The following is a 21,923-nucleotide window of genomic DNA, read 5'->3' on the forward strand; positions in this document are numbered from 1 at the left end:
TATTCTTTTATAATGACAAGTATTCTGAAAATGTAATAAATTAAACTTATTGATAAACCTTAACATAAAATATTAATAGCTAAAATACTATACCATCTACTCATCGTTATTCTGGTAATTATTTTAAATTAATATAGTTCTTACTGCATCAATTTTTACTAGTATTTTTTTGTTGTGATTCATATAAAATAGTTCAAGCAGCATTCTATTATACATTGATGTCGCATCTATGAAAAAAAACGAACAATTTAGCATTTGTTAATTGGGCTATGCAGTAATTGAAAACAAAAATATATGAAGATATGTGATCTTCATAACATATTTGATCCTCATATAATCATCATCTCAACAGAGAGAATTAATGAAATAAAAACAATAATTTTCTATTAATGTATGCTTTTTAATTTATTCTTAATCAAATCAGTGATGAATTAATAATTTTTTGAAACCTGTATATTATAATATGCATGTATTTTTAAATATATCTAAATCAAAATATAAAATATTTTTAAACAATTTTTATCATATATTATTTTCTCTATATTTTCTTTGACTATTATTTATAAATTAATTATATATATATTATAATATAATTATAAATATAATTATAATAAATTATAAATATAATTATATATATATATTATAAATTAAATTTAAAATCAAAAATACTTATTTCCTTTTAATGTTAAAATACCTAATTTTAAAAGGTAATTCAATTTTTTGCATGTCATTTTCTTATCTTTTATTAAAGACTGTTTTCCTAATTTTTAAAGTTGAAATTAAATTTATTTGAAATTGTCAAGCAACATATAACTTTTCAAAATATTGTATTTATAGTTATATACATACTTGTTACCTTACTTTTCTAATACACTTTTTTAAATAAACTTATGAAAACTGATAAATTAACTGAATTAATATGATTACCTAATTACTATGCAGACTTACTATTGTAATTTGATAAATACTTAAAAAAAAAATACCGAGCGGAAATTTATAAATAGATACATTTTCGTATTTATATGTACATCTAAATGTATATTTTATATGTATATATATATTTATGTATGTATGTATGTATGTATGTATATTATATGCTTATGCATACTATATATATTTTATTATATACATAGAGATACTATATGCAAAATTGTGTTTACTATAATATTAGAAATACTCAATTAAATATTGTATTCAAACAAGTATACTAAAAATAAGTAATACAATCTTTTGTTTATCTTCAGAAGAGATACTTCCTCATGTTTCTAAAATTTAATATTTTAGATGTGTTTATCCTATTGTTAGAAAAGACTTTTCATATTAGTTTATTGCAATTTATTTAGTTATATTCTAAAAACGATATTAACATCAATATTCTTAATACATAATATAATGTATAAATATTTTTAAAGAAATGATTTTTCTATCTGACATTTTTAATGTATTTTAAAGCAAGCATTAGATTTTATTCTAAGTGAAAATGATAATCAATTAGAATCATAAAAAAATGTTATTGAGTTTTGTAATTATTTATTTATTAATATTTAATATAACGTATCATAAAATAATATCTAATTGTTATATATACACATATTAATGTGTCAGCATGTAAACACATAGCTATAAACTTATTTTCAATCAAACTTTAAGAATAAATAAATGATTATTGTAAGAAATTCATAAAGATTTATAACACATAGTACAGTCATATAACTTCTTGACTTTGCATAAAAATATGAAAGTGTATAAGTAATCTTGAATATAAATATATTCAATGAATTAGCATAAATATTATTTATTGATACTTGTTAAATTTATACATTTTCATACATATTTCACAATATTTTTAAAAATATTTTAATATATATTTATAAATATATAAAATGAAAAAAGTAGATAATTCTAAATTTTTATAAATTACAAAATTCTTTTCTATATAACATTAATATATTTTTATTTTTTACGCATAAAATTAGCTTCAATTTAATTTTTAAATATTAACATTCAGAATGATAATATTAAAGTATCTAATTATATACACGTAGTACATTCAGTTATACTATGATTATACGGAACGTATAATATTTGAAATAATCAAAAAACTATATCTCACATTCTAAAATAGGATTAAAATTTATTTATTAATGATATAAAAATAATTATTTCCATAAAATTGCTTCGCTGTGTATTTTATACAAATAACATTAACTACACAATAGTTACTAATCCTTTATAAAATATATATTTATTATAAATTAACAATCTTTAATAATTATTTCCTAATAGATATTTTGAAACTAAAGGAAGATATATGTAAGAAATTTTAAAGATACAGATGAAAAGTACCACAAAAATTCAAATGCAAACAAAAAAATTATGAGACAAAAAATAAATCGTAGTATTTGATGTATATAAAAATAAATAGAAAGCTATATCTCACTTTAAATAATATATAAATAATATATAATATAATAAATTAAATGATATCGAACTACAATAAAGATATCAATATATCTAAAAAATATTCTAGGATGTATGAGGGTATTGTAAGAATATATTATTTAAATAATAATTAAAATATTTAATGATATCGTCATAAATTATATTACAAAAATAAAATATAATATTTGAATATAGAATGACAATTATGTTAAAATAATGTGCATAAAGAGAGAGAAAAAATTTAAAAACACATTAAGATAAAATATAAATATATATACGTACTTACAAACGGAATATATTTTGTGCAAAATTGGAATCAATTTATTTAAGAAAAAGAAATGAAAAAAGAGAATTTATTTTTCTATATGATTTTTTAAATTATCTTGAAATATTAAACATATTCTATCATATTATATTATAAATACTACTATATATTTATAGTATATTAGTATATTATGCTATATACTATATTATAAAAACGAAATATCAGTCAAATATAATAGTAATGATTTTGAACACGCGATTTCAAAACTTTTTAGAAGCGAATATTTTAACGTAAATTAACTTTTTAACGCTTTGATTTTTAATAAAACGAAAGATTATAAGTATCAATCACTATTCTTTCTTAAATATTTGAAAGTTTCAGTATTTAAGTGATTCAGAAATCATATTCTAACTTAGTGTTGGCTGCAGAACAAAAGTAACACGTGAGGACTAATTAAAGTATAACTTAATCCTTCTATTAATGTTCTATTAATATTCTATACTTGTTCTTCGCAATTATTGAGGTATACAAATTTCAATTAGTTTTTTTTATTCCCATCAAATAGTTTAAATTATTCGCTACAGTATTTTTACGTCATAAATAATTTACAAACTCTGCACACTTCCAATAATTTTCATTTTGAATAATAGAAATATATATAATGAAATAAAACTTTTTATTGATCAAAAAGTAAAATTAGTCTCATAGGCTAAAAATCAAGAACTTTTAGAATTTGCATAGCATATTACATACATGTACAAATGCATCATTTTATAAAAAATATTAAAAAATTAAATATAATAAACAATTATAATTGTAATACAATATTTAGAAGAATAGAATTAAAAATAATTTTTATCCAAAATAAAATTAAGATTGAAAATCAGTTTTAAAATATTGAAAAACATTCATCGAAGAGATGAACACTACTGAAAATAATTAATTAATATAAAGTAAGAAAATTATATGTATACAATTGTATCAAAAAAATATTTTAACATAAATAAAAACAAATATGTAAGAAATAAAAGACAATATATTTATAATAACAAATCGACGAATAATTCGACCACAAATTAAAATTAAATATCCCATTTAACAGTATTTTAAATTCAATGAAACAACTTCTTTAATAATATTGCTAAACAGTTCTTAAAATTTATACTGACTAATTTTAATAGTTTTGTTAAATTGAACATATCAAATATTTTATTGTTCCATGGAATTCAAATTCGCCACACAAATTTTTTGATCTGCAAATATAAAATCAACTTATGAAATGTATTATTTACTATTTTAAGCAGTGATTATCAAAAATTAATTATTATTAATTATTATCGAAAATTTAATTTGAACAAAAATAAATTAATAGTATCTTTTAAATAAAAATATTAAGATACTATAAGAATAAAAACTTAAATTTTAGAATAAATATGTAAAATAAATTAATATACGATTAATAAAAATGCGAAATAATAAAGCGTGAATATCAATGTCTTGATTATAAAAATAAAAACAGAATTCATTTTTTCTAGAAATAGGAATTTCCAGAATAACGTGAAACAATGACAAATTTTTAAAATATTGATTATAGAAAATTTTATATGTATTTACGATGTATTTTCAATTTAACTAAATGTTTACATATTTTGTCTTCATTTATTGATCACAAGAAAATTCACGAATAAACAATTATTGAACTTTTCAACATGGCACATCGCTAAAAATCAAATTTTTAAATTGAATATAAAAACTAATTAAAAATCGGATTAAGAATCGAATTATGTAAACACGATTAGTACTTGTTTCAAAATTATTAATTTAAAAAATTTTCTAAAATATAACCTTCATGATAAGCTTTTAATAATTTAAACAAAATTAAATGCATCAGGTAACACATTTGTAAACATAATTATACTTACATTGTCTTTAAAAAATGCTATAAAATTGTTTTGTAAGAATTAAAAATTTCAATTCTTAATAAAAACAATATTTTTTTTAATTACAATTTTTTAATAATTTTCAAAAAGCAATATAGAATGACCCCTTTTATGTATATTATTTTTTAAAGTTTCATTTAAAAAATTTTTTAAACTTAAATTAAAATTAAAATTAAAAATTTTTAAACATAAATTAAAAACATAAAAGTTTCGTGTTCATTTAAACATAAAAGTTTCGTGTTTTTAATTGCAATACTTATATAATAACTTTAAAAATTTAATATTTTTACTTGATGAATTTTTATAACTGAAATTGTAAATGATATATTGAATAAAAAATATATAAAGGTTTATATAATATACAAAATATAGTTAAATACTTAAAAAATAATAAAAGAAATAGTAAGAATCCTTTTTAACAAAAATAGTGTATCATTTGTAATTATTAAATATATTTTAAATAATAATTTAATAATTCTAAAATTAAATTGAAAAAATCATGTACAGTATAAAGTATTGTCCAAAATTTTTATAAAAATTATAGCGATTATTAATACATATTGTATATAATAATTTATTTAATTTGACATCAATGTTTACAGTTTACAAAATGTATAAAGATAAATTAAGGTAAATCTAAAATTTTATAAATTCAATAATATGTATTATACATAAAATTATAAGATTAATTATTTTAGTCAATAAAATTTTATCGTTCAAAAAGAAAGTATAATATTAAAAAATGTTTTTGAATTATTTGTTTTCCTTTATACTGTACATTAATTTATACTTCACCGGAAGTACAACCAAAGCAGTTTTCAATTGAAGTATCACCCTCTTTTGTTCTCGATATAAAAGAAGAATAATTTCTTGAAAAAATATAACGATTCATATTTTCTATAACGTCTGAAATAAAAATATATATTAAATTTGAAGTTTTAAATATTTTACGTGCATTATTTATTAAGTATTTTCAACATCGCATGGCAAAATAAGTGTATTAGTGACTTTTAAATTTCGTATAAATATAAAACTTTAAGGTAAGCCATCAGTTAGTGGTAAGACTTACAAAGCTAAAACGCAGTTAGGTAACATACGCTTATAATTTATTTCCCTCTGTTCCACCGTGTTCTCGCTTGGGTCTACTCAGAAGGCAGGAAGTTATAATTTCGTAACATGACTAAAGGAGAGATAATTTTGTACTATAGCGGATGGAATATTCATAATTAATTATGTGCGCACGCATGTACAATTAGTGTTATTTATTTATTATATTATTATCATTTTTAAACAAATTTAATGCCGAAATAAAATTAAAATTTTTTGGTTGTACGTATAAAATGTTTAAATTAAAAATAATTTATAAGTACTAAATAATTTTTTTATCGTAATTTACTATTTTATATAACAATTTTTAAAATTCAAGTACAACGTTGAAACTTTTATTACTAGTTTTTATGTTATGTTATACGCTAGATTACAAAAAAATTAAAATGTAATTAGCACACGTCTTTCAATTATTTAATAATTTATTTATGTATATCAATCTAATTTCTTTTGTAAATTATATATATTCTCCAAATTTTTTCATGTTCATCAATCATAATTTAAATATTTTATTTTTACCTTTGTCATTATAAAATGGCAATGAATATAAAAACTGTAATTGTTAAACAGTATTATTTGTTATCATGATATACTAATATAAATTTCTAAAAAATATAAAACTTATTAAATTAATCCTATTTTTCAATACATAAGTGCCTCAACAATATTTTAACTAAAACTAAATTTTAATTATAAACAAAAAGAAATTGATAATATGACACATGAAATTGATATTAGTTAAAATTAATATAAATGAAATATTAACATTATAAATCTTACAAATCTACTATTAGCTATTCTATCGCTATTCTACATACAAAATCTACATAATAAATCTTTTGAAAAAGTGTTTGTGATCGATACTTATGTAAAGTTGATTACTTTTTTACCATTTTTTGCACTTATATTGCATCAAGAAAGCAATTTTATATTTTAACACTATGGTGTAGTTATATATAATATAAATATGTTACTGTTTTATTAGGTTGAATTTATTTAATTTTAATCATAAATTTGTATTTATCAATATTATTTCTTGATATATTTAATTTATGATATTAAAATTTAGTGATTAAAATAACTTACAGTACATAATAATACATATATAATATTTAAAAACGAAAATGTTTATGAATTATTTTACCTTGAACGGAATTGTCCTATTGAAAATTTACAGCTGCAATCTGAACCGAACAAGGATAATCATTTTGAGTGGTTAGAATGATTGAAGAACAAGACCCAAATGATTGCTGAAATAAAAATAAATCTATATGATAAATATGAAATTAAAATAACTTTTCCTTTTTAATTTATAATATTCTTTGTGTATTTAAAGTATAAAATTTCAATTTAAAAAATCATAGTTGACTAGAAAATAAACATTTATTTTTGTAATATTTTTTAAAAACGGAAAAATATTTACTTTAAATAAATAAATATATTTTTGTTTATTTTAAATTTAAAAACATTCCTAAACAAATTTTTGACAATATATTGATGAAAACCCCTAACTATATTATTACTAGTTTTATCTCATAATGCTTTTATTAAAAAATATATGTTTTATCTTTAAATTACCGATATTATAATTAATTATTGTTCACAATGTATCACACACACATACAATAAACTTACTTTATTATATATTCACAATATATAATAAAATAAGCAGTAAAATTTATAATTGATTTAAAAGCGAAAAATTTTTTTTAAACTAATTTAAACAAATTTTTATTCAAATAAAGGTCTTCATTGATATTAGATGATTATTCAATTTTAAATAAATTAGTCGAAAAGTTTTCATTAATTAAAATTGTTAGTATTAATAAATTGCTAAACATTTACAGTCTGAATATTTAAATAACATTTCCTTAATGCAATATACTTACGTGAATTTAATTTGTATTTCATGTTATAATAGTATATAACGTGTATCATTATATGTCAAGAAATTCTTCGAATCAAGTTAAACATCGCAGTTGTAAATATTTCTTTCTTTCCAAACTACATATACAGTATAAAAAAATATAATCATTATTGATACAAAATCGTCCTTGCAACTATTTATTATCAATTAATTATAAAACTGTTTTATCTTATGTGTATCTTATCTTACATAGCATAAAAAATCAAGCAGAACATATGAAAAAGGCAAGTAGATAAAGAACGGTACACAATAAATCAATAAGAAAAGGTGTCCACATAATTAAAATATCATAGGAAAATAAAATATTTTGTTATAATAACTGTCTTAAATTTCAATCAGAAACTGACTATTAGCTATTTTATTACTGAAGTACGTGAGAAAATCTTTTGATTATAATTATGTCTAATATCCATATTTTTTTTTTAATTTGGTAAAAAAATTGCTTCAAGAGCGATAATTCTTTATAATTGATTATTAAAGAAAGATATATGAATATAAAATATATAAGTATCATTTTGACGGATATAAAATTCAATTTATTTATATTAATTGTAATTTTTAGGAGAAGTTAATATGGTGAAATATTGCTAATATATTGTCTTCGTCAAAACATGATGTAAAAACAAAATCTATATGAAAAAGTAATTCCACAACACGACTATTCTTTTATGATGTATCAATAATTTCTAATGATAGCTGATCTAAAAATAATAAAAAACGAAATTGCGTTAAAACATGTAAATATTATAAATATTAATATATGTATATACATATCAAAAAATGTAATTGCAGATTAATTACTTTAAACATACAAATCTAAATATACAAACTTTATGAATATTAACACTATGCGTTGTATTAAGCTGTAAAAATTCCATGGCTTATGAATTTTAATACATTTTATATTATTTATATCACAACTTTTCCTTTATTTACTATAAATAGCTTTCATAGTAACTAGTAACTCTCAACATCATATGAATAATATAATTGTAATATTACCCTGAAATATAAAATATATATTATTTATTTAATTAATAAATTAAAAAATAGTCGTATACGTAATCAAGGCTATGATGCTTTTATCTTCTTTTTCTCAGATGTCTCTATTGTTATGAACGTAATTAAACATATGTTACAAATATATTACTTAGATAAATATATTACAGAAAAACTCCTGTACATGTTAGATTTGTCAAAAGGACAAATTGTTTTATTATATAAATAAAATCTCACCAATATATTAACTATTAATTAATTTTCATTTAATTAACTTTGTTTTATTTTTATATATACAGATATGCAGATATAATTTTCTCTAGATTCTCAATCATTATTTTCTTTTTAATGATTCATATATACTTGTAAATACTAATAAGGAATGTTGAGAATCACAAATAAATTTGTTTTATACATCCATCAGGATTATTATTGGACTGATTAATAAATATTGTTTTAATTCATACTTTATAAATACTATTCATTCTAACTGTATTTAGTAGTAACTGTAGGACCTATTCTAAAAAATAAATTTTATTACAGTAGAGCAAACAGAAATTTTGTCGAGTATAGAGACTTTTTATCATTTTGCAATATCTTAAACGGTAAAAGATCTATATTATAGGTTTCATTGTAATATTCTTAATTCATATTTAATTAAAAATGAAATTACAAAATATATTACTTATTGACGCTATTACTACACATGCACTATAGCTTTTCGACACTATTGATATTAATATGTAATACAAACACTTATGTCAACTCATTATTTTATACAATAGTAATTTAATTATCAATCCATTCCAGTAACTCTTTTACTAACAAATAAATGTAATAATTAAAATTAGGTTACAAACATTTTTATATGATTACTTTTTCTTTTTTATTAATTTATCTTGCCTGATCTATGCCTGAGTAAATTTTAATATATCTGACCGTATTATTTTATTAGATACACTATTAAGTCTACACTATTAAGTCAATGAATGTTTTATTTTAGAATTATATTTAATAAATATATATATATCAATTAAATATAAAAATGCCAATCAATGTAAATAAATTATTTGTACTCTTATGCTCTGAAAAAATTTCAATGGGAAAAAACTTATTTGTTTAATTAAACAATTAAAATCATTCAGAATCTCAGTCGTAATAGCACTCTTTTCATAGATTTATTCATAATAAATTTGTCAATACAGCTTTATTTACATTATCACAAGAATATAAATCAACATACAATAAGCCAGTATGTACACAAATATTGTTAAACTGAAGTTAAGAATTAATAAATAGAAATGTACAAATTAAATGAATCGTTAACACCACGACAAAATAAAACAAGTTTTTAGTATTAATCATTTTCTTCTTCATAATAATCTTCTTGGCAAATTTCTTAAGTAAATATTTTAATTAAATAATATTAAAAAATACAGTATGTAATTGGCATTTATGATAGAATGTAATTCGAATAAATCTCTAAAAAAGTGAATTTAAGTGATGAATAATGTTATGGGTTAAATAATAAATTAAATTATATATTAAATTTAGTTTATATTAATTGCAAAATTAAGAGACTATAAAATTATAGAATTAATGAAACTATGGTAAGATTATATATTTTTGTTTCTTTAAAAATTCCAATAGAAAAATTATTTATTAAATACTGCCAAGAATATTAGTAAAGATTGAATTGGATCAAATTAGACATAATATTAAATATAAATGATTAATTACATATATATAATTATTAAGTAAATTTATTTAATTAATAGAAAAAATTTTTATAGAAATTTTTAATAATGTATTGATATCAAAATAAATAAAGTATACAGTGTATATTTTTTATCGTATTTTTTATTACAAACATTTTATTACATTATATTTGTTACAAATGAAATTTAATATAAAATAAACTTTTATTAAACTATTTATGATACAATTAAAAAATTATTAATATGGTTTGTACAGAATGATTGATGATCTTTTGTATTTATTAAACTAAAAAGAAAGCAAATGATTCATTAAATAAATAGTAGTATAATAATAGTCACTGAAATGATTAAATACTTATTTAAGAAATGACTATATAATAATAGTTAATTAAATAGGTATAAGTGTATTGATAATTAAATATAATTAAATAAGTATAAGATAAGTATGATTAAAACAAATAAATTAATCCTATATTTATTTAATCATAAAGTTTAATCTAAAAAACTAATAAGCCGATCATATCTTATTAAAAATTTGTCAATCGAAAATACATAATATAAACAAAGTTTCAAATATTATCACAGAATATATGTTAGTGCATGTAGATTAGTATATAAAAAATTATTAGCAAGTTGCATACTGTATTTATTCAAACTTAAAAGCATTCTCGTAAATAACTTTGAAATAATTTACTGTTAAAGAATATAGAAATATTTTATGGGTTTATTAAATATCAAAAACAAAATAACAGGCTTTTAAAGGTATTCATTAAAAAAAATACATGGTAATATTCATAGATTACTAAGAAATATACAAAAACTTAAAAACTATTTTTTATTGTATTATAATTATATTATTATAAAGTAAAGGTTCAGCAAATAAAATAATTTCAAATTTAAAAATAATATTTTTCAAATTCGATTCAATCAAGTAAAAAGCATATTATATATAAATTGGAATTTAAAATAATATAAGAAATCAGTTGGTGTGTCCAATTGTTGTGTAATATAACTATTTAAAAAATTAAATTAGTCTTCTAACAAATCGTAAAACTAATCTATTTTTCATCACCAAAATTTTTTCAATCTTATAACAGAATATGTAAGTTTATAAAATAATGTTATTATAAATAATATAAATAATATAAAATAATATTATTTTACTGTTTCCAAAATATAGAATATATATTATATGGAAATATGTCATTAATATTAAAATAATTGAAATATAAATACAAAGGCATTTTTATAGTAAATGTTATTATTGAAATAAATGAAAGAAAATAACTGTTTATGACTTTATACAAAATTAAAATAAGACTTACTTTTTATACGATAATAAGAATTACTATTCATAATGTCAAATACATGAAAAATAAATAATCTTGTTTTATTACTAAATTCAGGTTAATACAATAATAAATACAATTAGATAAGTTCATTATCATGCAATAAAGTATTTTATTGTCTTATAAATGAATCTTCTAATACTCCTATAAAATTATGAATAATTAAATTATAGTGTACAAAAAAAAAATTAAATGTTTTGATAATTCTTGGATTTATTCTGTCTCAATAACCATATGTTTTTGTTAGGAATAATTAGATTATGAAATGAGTATAAAATTGTTTTAAAACTTGATTCAATGAGTCTTGTATAATATATAAATCAATAATGTGTAGTTCAGATAAATTTAAGTATCAAAATTAAATTTATACTAATTTTATTTTATTCGTCATCATGCAAGGCTAAAATATATATCTCGAAATCATCCTTTATTAATTTTAGCCAAAATTATTTTATTTTATTTATTTATAGTAAGAAAATGTATATGAAGGTATATAAATATATATAGAAAATATACAAAAACACAAAAAATATGAAAGTTTCTATTATATAAGACGTTAATTTAAATAAGTTTAGTTATAATATATTGTTACTTAAACACTCATTTTAACTTGTATGGAATAATCAATATTTTTATTGAAGTTTAAAAATTATTACATTAATAAGAATATTATGTTATATACCATTAATGATTAATTACAAACAGTACAAATATCATAGAATCAAAGCTACCTATTATTAAGCGCTCATTTCATAATTACAATTATCCAACATTTATCAAAAAGCGAAGTAAAGAAGCTCTTAACTATAATCATCTCAATAACATATATAGTTTCGAATATAGAACAGAAATTATGGAGCAGAAAATAATTAATTATATTTATTTTCATAAATTAATATATAAATACATAAAATAATTTAAGGAAAAAGGTGATAAATAAAAATAATTCTTATAATTACTTTCTATGATGTAACAAATACATTGTTTAATTATTTTACATTATAATCATATCTAAAATAGCAAAAAAAAAATTTATATTAATATTATTAATCTTCATACCTCAAATAATGTTAATTTTATTTAATTTATGCTTAAAATAAAAAAAAAATAAAATAAAACAAAGTAAATTTATCACAGACCAAATAATTAAAAATAGATTAAAATTAATATATTTAGTAAAATAATGAAAAAATATATATTACGTAACATAGTCCTTAAGTATAAATAATAATTCTATACAAAAAGTCGTAATCTAAACCATAATATAATGAAAGATTCGTGCGTCATTCATGAAAGGGTAATGGTCAATCAAAATGACGTCTTCAATTACCGCCGTTAATAACCGGAATAAGTAAATTACGTGCAAAACATATACATCACTTTCTATGTATAAATGTATATATATATATATATATATATACACATACACTCACGCGCAAGCATATTAGCTAAATAATGAACTGTAAGTAATTTAAAAGTAATTTATTAAATACAAATAGTAACATAATTACAATAAATATATAAAATTAAATTGAAAGTATTTATACAAAATTCATTCATATAACTAAAATTGAATTTCATAATAATTAAAGTTAAAATAATGTATTATATGTATATGTTTGTATATATAAGTTTTAAATAAAATAAAAAGTATCTTTTTGTACGATATAAGTAAAAAATCTATATATAAATAAAATTAAGTACATGTGCAAGCCTATCTTTTTACATATTTGATACAAACATTAATAATCAAATATATAGTGATAATATTTGTTGAATTAAAAATATGACACTGTAAACATTCTATATAGTGTTGATTAATTATTCACTCAAATATATCTTCATATAAATTTGTATAAACACTTTAAACTTTAAATATAATATTAAAATTATATCATATCGTTTAAATATAAACTACAGTGACTTAAAAAGATTAAAAAACAAATAAGAAATTCACAATTAAAAATATAATTAAAATTAGAATTATATAATTATCTAATTAAGAATAATTTTAATTATTCATGTACAATTTGCAGATATGTGATGATTGAATATTTATTAATATCGCTATTCTTACTTTAATATATATTAAAAAAAAAAATTCGAGTTGTAATCTGTATTAATTAATAGAAAGAAGATAATAGAATAATAAAATAATAAAAAAATTATATTGAAGGTTTTTAATGAAAATGTCAATATTTTTTAATAATAATTGGAAGTGCTATGAGAAAATTTAAATATGTAATTGTTCAATATTTAACCAGTCTAATATTAAGTTATTATTAATTAATAAATCATTATATTTTTAATTAACTAAAAAGAGATTATTTTCTAATAAGGTCGGAAACTTATTATTTGTGTTAATGAATTCGCATAATACAATAGTCATTGTTGCTCATTGAATAAACTTAAGCTTTATATTCGCCAAAATTGAGATGCTAGATTTTGATGTCCAAATGTTCCTTCTATCTAACGTATTCAATAATTACTATTCTACATTCAATCTATCTAAAATATAAGCAATAAATAAATTATTATATGTGACAAAAAGTAAAAAACTAAAAAAACAAATTTAATATAAATTTATATTAATTAAATAAATTAAATATAAATATATTTAATTAATATATTTGTTTATTAAAATTCATATTGATATGTAAGAATTTTTACGATAAATGTTATCATTAAAAAAAAGTTATTTTAACAATTGAATTTACTGACTAATATTAGTATCATTTGATTATAATGATGATTCTGAAAATACTATGGTATTAAAATTCAGGTGATCATATATTTCTTAATAAATTACTAAAAAACTTAATACACGTGACGTATTAGGATTATTAATACTGTGATTAGTAAATAATATAAATTGTATATAATTTTTAAGGAAAAAAGCTTAATATTCAATCCAACATTTGTTTCGCTGTTATATAGTTATTTACAAAAATTAATCATTACTTTCACACGTACCAAGTATAAAAAAAAATTTACATAAATATACATATACTAATATGTGAAAAATAATCTGATATTATTAAAGATGAAAGAAGAAAAAAAAATAAAATGTATGCAAGATTTTCTTAAAACAAAACAGAAGTTTAAATAAATTTGGCAATTTGAGTCAACAAATAACCAGAATTAAATACTTTATAAATATTCACAATATTCAAAATAAATTGCTAATTTTATTTAAATTATTTTAATTGAAATATTAATGGAATTTAATAAAATGATTAATAATATAACAAATTATTAATATTGAATAAATTGAATTTTTATGAAAATTATCTTTAAAAACGAAAATGTTCTCTATGCGTAAATAACTATGAAGATGACAATATTCAAGCGAAATAAATCACGATTATCAAATAATAAATTATTCAAACTTTATACATAGAATTACATATTATAGTAACTATAATAAAAAATATTTATTACAAAAATAAAAATTAATAAAAAAAATTCGTTTAAAACAAAATTAGTATGGTAACAATAATATATGGTAATAATCTATGGTAATTATAAAAAGATAAAAGTAAAATTCAACTATAAAAAATAATAAGAATATATATAATTAACTTTATTATTTAATAATTGTCACATAATTCTACGGAGTATCGGTAAAAATCATGAGACTATAATTAAATTCAGGTTTTTAAACCAAAAATTTCACAATTAAAAATATTGAAAATAAATAAAAAAGAACATTTATATAAATATAAATCAAAATTAGTTATGCAAAATTCCAGTAACTAATTACTGGATTATAAGAAATCCTTTATACTTATCACAAAAATTATAATTTTTCAAATATTTATTACTACTTTAGAAAATTTATGGGCTTATCAAAGAAGATTTTGTAGAAAAAGATTAAAATATTAAAAATAACTACCTTGTGTAATATTATATCAAAATATGTACAATCGTAAAAAAATATTTTGTATAAATTAAATAAATAAGTACGTGTTCTAAAAGACGGTACAATTGGTAATATTGTAATAGAATCTTGAAATAAATGAGTTCTGAAAATTCTTCAATAGATCAGTGCTTATATTTTTCAGATATGGTTCCTAGTCATAATATGAAAAAAGATGGAAGCACTTTTTCTCTCCTCTCTCTCTCTCTCTCTCTCTCTCTCTCTCTCTCTCTATATATATATATATATATATATATATTTATTTATTTATTTGTTCATGTATTTATTTTTATGATAAAAAATTTTAAATATGCATAATCTTTTTAAATATTTAAAAAATATTTTTAATACGCCAAGATATGATTCAGATATAATATTAATTAATAGAAATTACAGAAATTATATTCATCGTTTTATTATGATTGTTATTGAACTTTTGTTTATTAAAATTCAATCTAATAAATATATTTTTATCAAATGTCTAAAACTTGTTAAATTTAATAAACTTTTGTAAATTATTATCCCCAATACTCCTATAAGTTAATTATTTAAATAATATTAAAATTATTAATAGTAACTATCAAATAATTTTTCTCATTCTAACAAATGAATCCATTACATTGATAATACAAATAGCAAACAATAGAAAAAACCAATAGTCTTAGTATTTTTATTATAAAATAAGATTAATACTTATTTTATCTATGTTCATACAAAATAAATACATATCAAATAAATGATAACAAATTTTAATTATCGAGTCAGCGAATTAAATACTTGTTTTCTTTAATTATTTTGTATCCTTTAATAATATTTGTACATAAATATATACTTATGAATAATAATTAAATTATAATTTACGAATTAATACATATGATAATACACAACAATCCCAATAATATAAAAATTTATATTTAAAAAATTACAAAGATTTAAAAATATTAAAAAAAATATATATATATATTTGAAATATTTCAAATTGAAAGAAAATTTATAATTCATTATTATCATTATAAATATTAGTATATATTTACTACGCTAACAGTTTAACCACGTATATTAAAAATATTGAATAATATATTTGAAATCCATAGAATGTAAAAACGAAATTACGTTTAATTTAATATTTTAATTTTTTTACCAATGTTTTTTTATCATTAAAAAGTATTTTTGAATATACTAATATTATTTATAAAAAATCAAAAAAAAAATAATAAATGAAAAAGAATATTAGGTACAAATAACAAATAAAACTGTCATTAAGTTATAAATAATTGGTCTCTGGAATAAGGGTATATAAGAGATACGCAATAATAATAAAAATAAAAATGGCGTATTAAAATATTTAGAAAGTTACATCATATATATATGAAATTTTTTTAAAAATATGACTAGAGTTGAACAAAACCCGAAAAAAAAATGAGAAACTAAAGTTTGTATTTAGAATTTAATTGAATTAAAATTACAAGAGAAAACAAAATAAATTATTAATAGTTTAAGTGTTTCTTTACAATTATTTAAATTTTTCTAATTAATAAAAGAGTTTTCAAAATTTTCCATTTATTGTGCTAATTTGTTTTATGTACTAATAGATTAAAATAGCAATGCACATATAAAGATTACATTTTTAATTTCAAAATTTTTTATGCATATATATAATAAAATATATTAAAACAGAACTATGATTATGCAAACTTCAAGTTAATATAATTTATTCGCATACAGCTCCTATGTATACAATTTATTTTAAATAATATAAGCCGGTGTCTTCTGTTTATAAAAGATTTTTTTAATTTTAAATATTTTTTTGAAATAATATAAAAATTTATTAATACTTTTAAGAAATAATTTAGTTTTGTTTTTCGAATTACAATTTTAAAATTTCAAAAAGTATATTATTTTTTTAAATTAATTAAATATAGCTATAATATATTCTATATAGAATATATTGATTTTAATTTTTTTTATACCTATTATTAATTAAAGATAATAAATTAATAGACAAGATTAATTCATTGTTAATAATAATACTATAACTAAATAACATATATAAATTAAATTAATGAAATGTTTTTTGGTAGAATTTAAATAATAAAAATTGAGAATATTATATTGTGCTATATTAATGTAAAATTTTTCTGAGAACCATGTGTCCTTTCATTTCAAGGCCAACAGGATAGACAGAGTAGTTACCTAGGCTGAGGGGAGAATTTTGAAACCCAAAAATTCACAGGTCACTTTATGCTATGCCAGGTGTACGATCCTGATCGTAAACCTTCTAGCTGGTTACATTGTTATCTCCCTGCTAAGTATCCTACCACACCATTTGCAGGGTTGTGCAGGCATTGTATTTTTCCATAGAAACTGGACATTCGCCACTGAGCTACGTTTCCACTGAATATGAAACACAGCCATTCCCAGAACAAGGTAAACGGTTGGTTCTCACTATTGTCGAATTCAATTCGAGAGTTACGACTAGAGGATTTTCTGAAGGTACATTTTCTCTCTTAGGATTATTTGACGACAAGGGAACTGCCATTATAATGTTACAAATGTCAACTTATGATTTCTTTCTATTGCAGGTAGCATTTGAGCACCTGCTTATTTTAAAAAATCCGTGAGAAAATGTAAAACAGTTTTCAATCTGCTTCTCTATTTTAGATGTACGTATCTATTTTTATTTTAAGAACAGATTTTATTAATTTTAGTATTGCATTTGATATTTTCATATTATTTCATTTTAATAAAAATATAATCTACAAATTGAAAGTACGTTGATTACAATTTTTTATAGTGGATAATATATTATATATATATGTATATATATAAATTACCTATAAATTAAATACGTTGCATTAAATTATATATATATATATATATATATATATATTGAATTTGTATAATAAAATTCAATTAGATTTCCAATAAAAACATTTTATTAATGGATTCATTTCTTATTAAAAGAAAAATACTAAAATTTATCTGAATCTAAATTTTTCATTTTTTTATGTATACATTTATATTAAACATTTCCCTTGTACATATGTTTGTGTATAAAAATGTTAAATTTACAATATATATTACACTTTGTTTGAAAAAAATTTGATACGTGAAGACATAAAATATAATATATATCTTACATACATAATTTATTGACCTGAAAATGTGCACAAAAATTATTTAAGTTCCAAGCATGTTTGTCTTCGTATTTTTTACTATTAATAAAAAATGTTGGTATAATGCTCATTAAAATCGTTTACTTATTAATTTAACTGAATAATATATTTTGTTTTATTATATAAACCTATATCATCTTACCAAGTAATAAAATTTCATTTATAATTGATACTTTTATAATTGGCAGATCTTATAATTGTCATAATAATATTATCTAACAGTTAACAAAGAAATCATTAAACATTTCATTATATTTGTAAATAGCATTAGTTTGTCTTAAATTTGAAATTAAATATTTAACATTATATAATTATTTGTACTTATTCTAATATTGTAATTCACTTTATTAATTATAAGTTTAAATGGAAGTCTAAATATACAATTCCAGTTTTTTTTTCATTTTAACATATTTGTAAATCTCAGAAATTTCAATAGCGACTTAATAATATATAGTATAGCCTATAAAAAATTTTGCAGTCAGAATGAAGATATTATTTGTTCAGTAATAATAATTTTAAAAATCCTGTTAACTATTGTAGAATATGGTTTCTCACATTTAATGATTATGAATTGGATGCTAATGGTATTGTATTGAAAGAATTCAATGCTTTGAATTTATTCTAATCATTACTAAAATTATATTATGCTATTTTTCGTATGCAATTAATCATTTTTGTTACATGAAATATCATAACTTTTTAATAAATTATTAAATTTTATTATATTATTAAATTTCAGCAATTAATTTTAATAAAATATTGCCAATTGTTTATTATTAATAACTTATTGAAATAAGATTATTACAAATAATGGAACTCATTAATTTTGATTGCAAGTTATGAATATATTCAAATTTAATAGATAATTTAAATTCGTATTGGCTATATATATATATATATATATATATATATATATATAATAGACACTGGTCTATATATATATTTAAACAGGTAAAATACTTCAATAATATTCATATACTTATAATCATAATAATATTTAAATAATTTTATTTGAACGAACTTAAAAATTTTGAAATTAAAGAAATAAATAATTAAAAAAAACTGCAAAAATCTGTACTCATTTTAAATATGCCAAATATCTCAGATTTAACAGTCGTTTCATTCATTTATTAAATATATTCACTTATAATTTTTTATATGTGTTTACAATTTATCATATTTTTATATCAAATATCCTAATACTTAGTATAATACTAAAATAATAATCACTCTTTTATTGTTTAAAAAGATTATCATATTCAATGAGAACGTTTTTTGTGATGAATATATTATTATAACATTTAAAGTATAACGTATTCAAAGTAATGTATAACGTATGAAATTCTGTAGTCAATTGTTTTTTAGTAATTTGTCAAAGGAGCCTAATTAATTTAATATTAAACTTTTTTTTCAAATCACTGTTTAAATATTTCATAGAATTTATTACATTTAAATTATATTCTACTTTAATATTATAATAGAAAATAGTTTAAAAAATAATATTAATTATAATGATATAACGAACAAGATGTTTAATTACGTAATTAAAAGTTTTGTAAAGAATTTTTATTTGCATATAATAATTATATATAACTTGTTTTTATGTCATTGTTTTTATGTCAATTTAATACATTCATATTTTTATTTTATTATATATCATTTACATTATTATTAAATACATGAAACTATATAATTCAAGTATCTGTTTTGCAATTTTACAATTGATAATTGTAAAATCATTAAATTTGCTTAGAAAAATCGTTGAAATTAATTAATTAATTTAAAAAACCAGGATATCTAATCAAACAATATATTTAATAAATGATTTGATTACTATTTAAACATATTAGAAAATTTTTATTAATGAATCACTTTTAATAATAATGAATAAAAATCAATGATATTTAAATAATGCAAAATTCATAAATTATAAGGCGAATTATTGCTTTAAAGTCGCATATATAGAATAATTTTAATCATTTCAAACATAGTTATTAATTTATGAGAATACATGTTTTATGCATTTAAATGTAATTAAAATGATTATGTATACAAAATTAGGTATTTAACACCTATTGCTAAATTCATTATATTATTTACAATTTACATCTTCTAAAGTTTACTTATATATACACTCAAATATTCTATTTATTATTATTTTAATTATTATAGTATGTACTAATTTTTGAATTCTCAAATTAGAAATGGAAAGATTTTAAATAATGGTAATAAAATCAAAATTAATTAAATTAATTATAGATTACAGTTTGTAAAATATAATAAAACAGAATGCAATAATAATTATAAAATTCTTTATCATAATTCACTTTTAATTAAATTTATATCAATTAAATAATATATATGTTACATATGCCTATTTTTTTCTAGTGTTTATGTACATAATATATATCTTTAATAATTGAAAAAAGTTTTTTTATATAACCGCCAATATTTTTTTATATAAATTGATATCTAATTGTATCTAATACATATTTTTGATGAATATTAACTTTTTATTTTAGTTCTTCATTCAGAATAAATTATTATACAATAATAATTAAAAAAAAATGTTTATTATATATATCGTGTAAAATGTATATAGGATTCTTATAATGTATGCACATATTATTTTTTACATGCATATAAATATATTTTGATGTGATAACTTGATGATTTTAATATATATTTTTAAATGTTTGTATTGTATTCAATTGTCAAAACGTAAATTCACGCAGGGAACTATTATGCATGTATGATAATCGATGAAGAATATAACTGTAATACTAGATTAATTCTGTATTTATTGTAGTTATTTCATCTTATTTCATCTCATTTTTCATTTCATTATTATTTCTATTGTTATTGCATCTTAGAAAATTAATATATTAAATATAGCATATCCAGAAATTTAATGTAGTGATATTTCATTTTAGGTTTTACTGACACTGTGGTAAGTAATTGTTTAATTGTAATTAATTTACTAAATACTAAATGTTAAGGATTGAATAGATAAATACCAATAGTACTGTAAATAGCTATAGATATATACGTATACATCACGTGATTAAAATAATAAATAAG

The 21,923-nt window shown here is 18.5% G+C and overlaps 1 long non-coding RNA gene across 1 annotated transcript in view; it reads right to left on the bottom strand.

Moving 5' to 3' along the window:
* Window positions 1–162: 162 nt before the first annotated feature.
* The window catches only part of LOC105366125 (uncharacterized), a 28,109-nt gene continuing 6,348 nt past the window's right edge, over window positions 163–21,923 (bottom strand). The window contains exons 2-3 of the long non-coding RNA XR_912992.1: window positions 6,899–7,004; window positions 163–227 (exon numbers count right to left, since the gene is read on the bottom strand). This is a non-coding gene — a long non-coding RNA (uncharacterized LOC105366125). The remainder of the gene's footprint in view (window positions 228–6,898; window positions 7,005–21,923) is intronic.

This window comes from Ceratosolen solmsi, unplaced genomic scaffold (assembly GCF_000503995.2).
Source record: "Ceratosolen solmsi marchali unplaced genomic scaffold, CerSol_1.0 scaffold17, whole genome shotgun sequence".
In the NCBI taxonomy this organism is placed as follows: domain Eukaryota; kingdom Metazoa; phylum Arthropoda; class Insecta; order Hymenoptera; family Agaonidae; genus Ceratosolen; species Ceratosolen solmsi.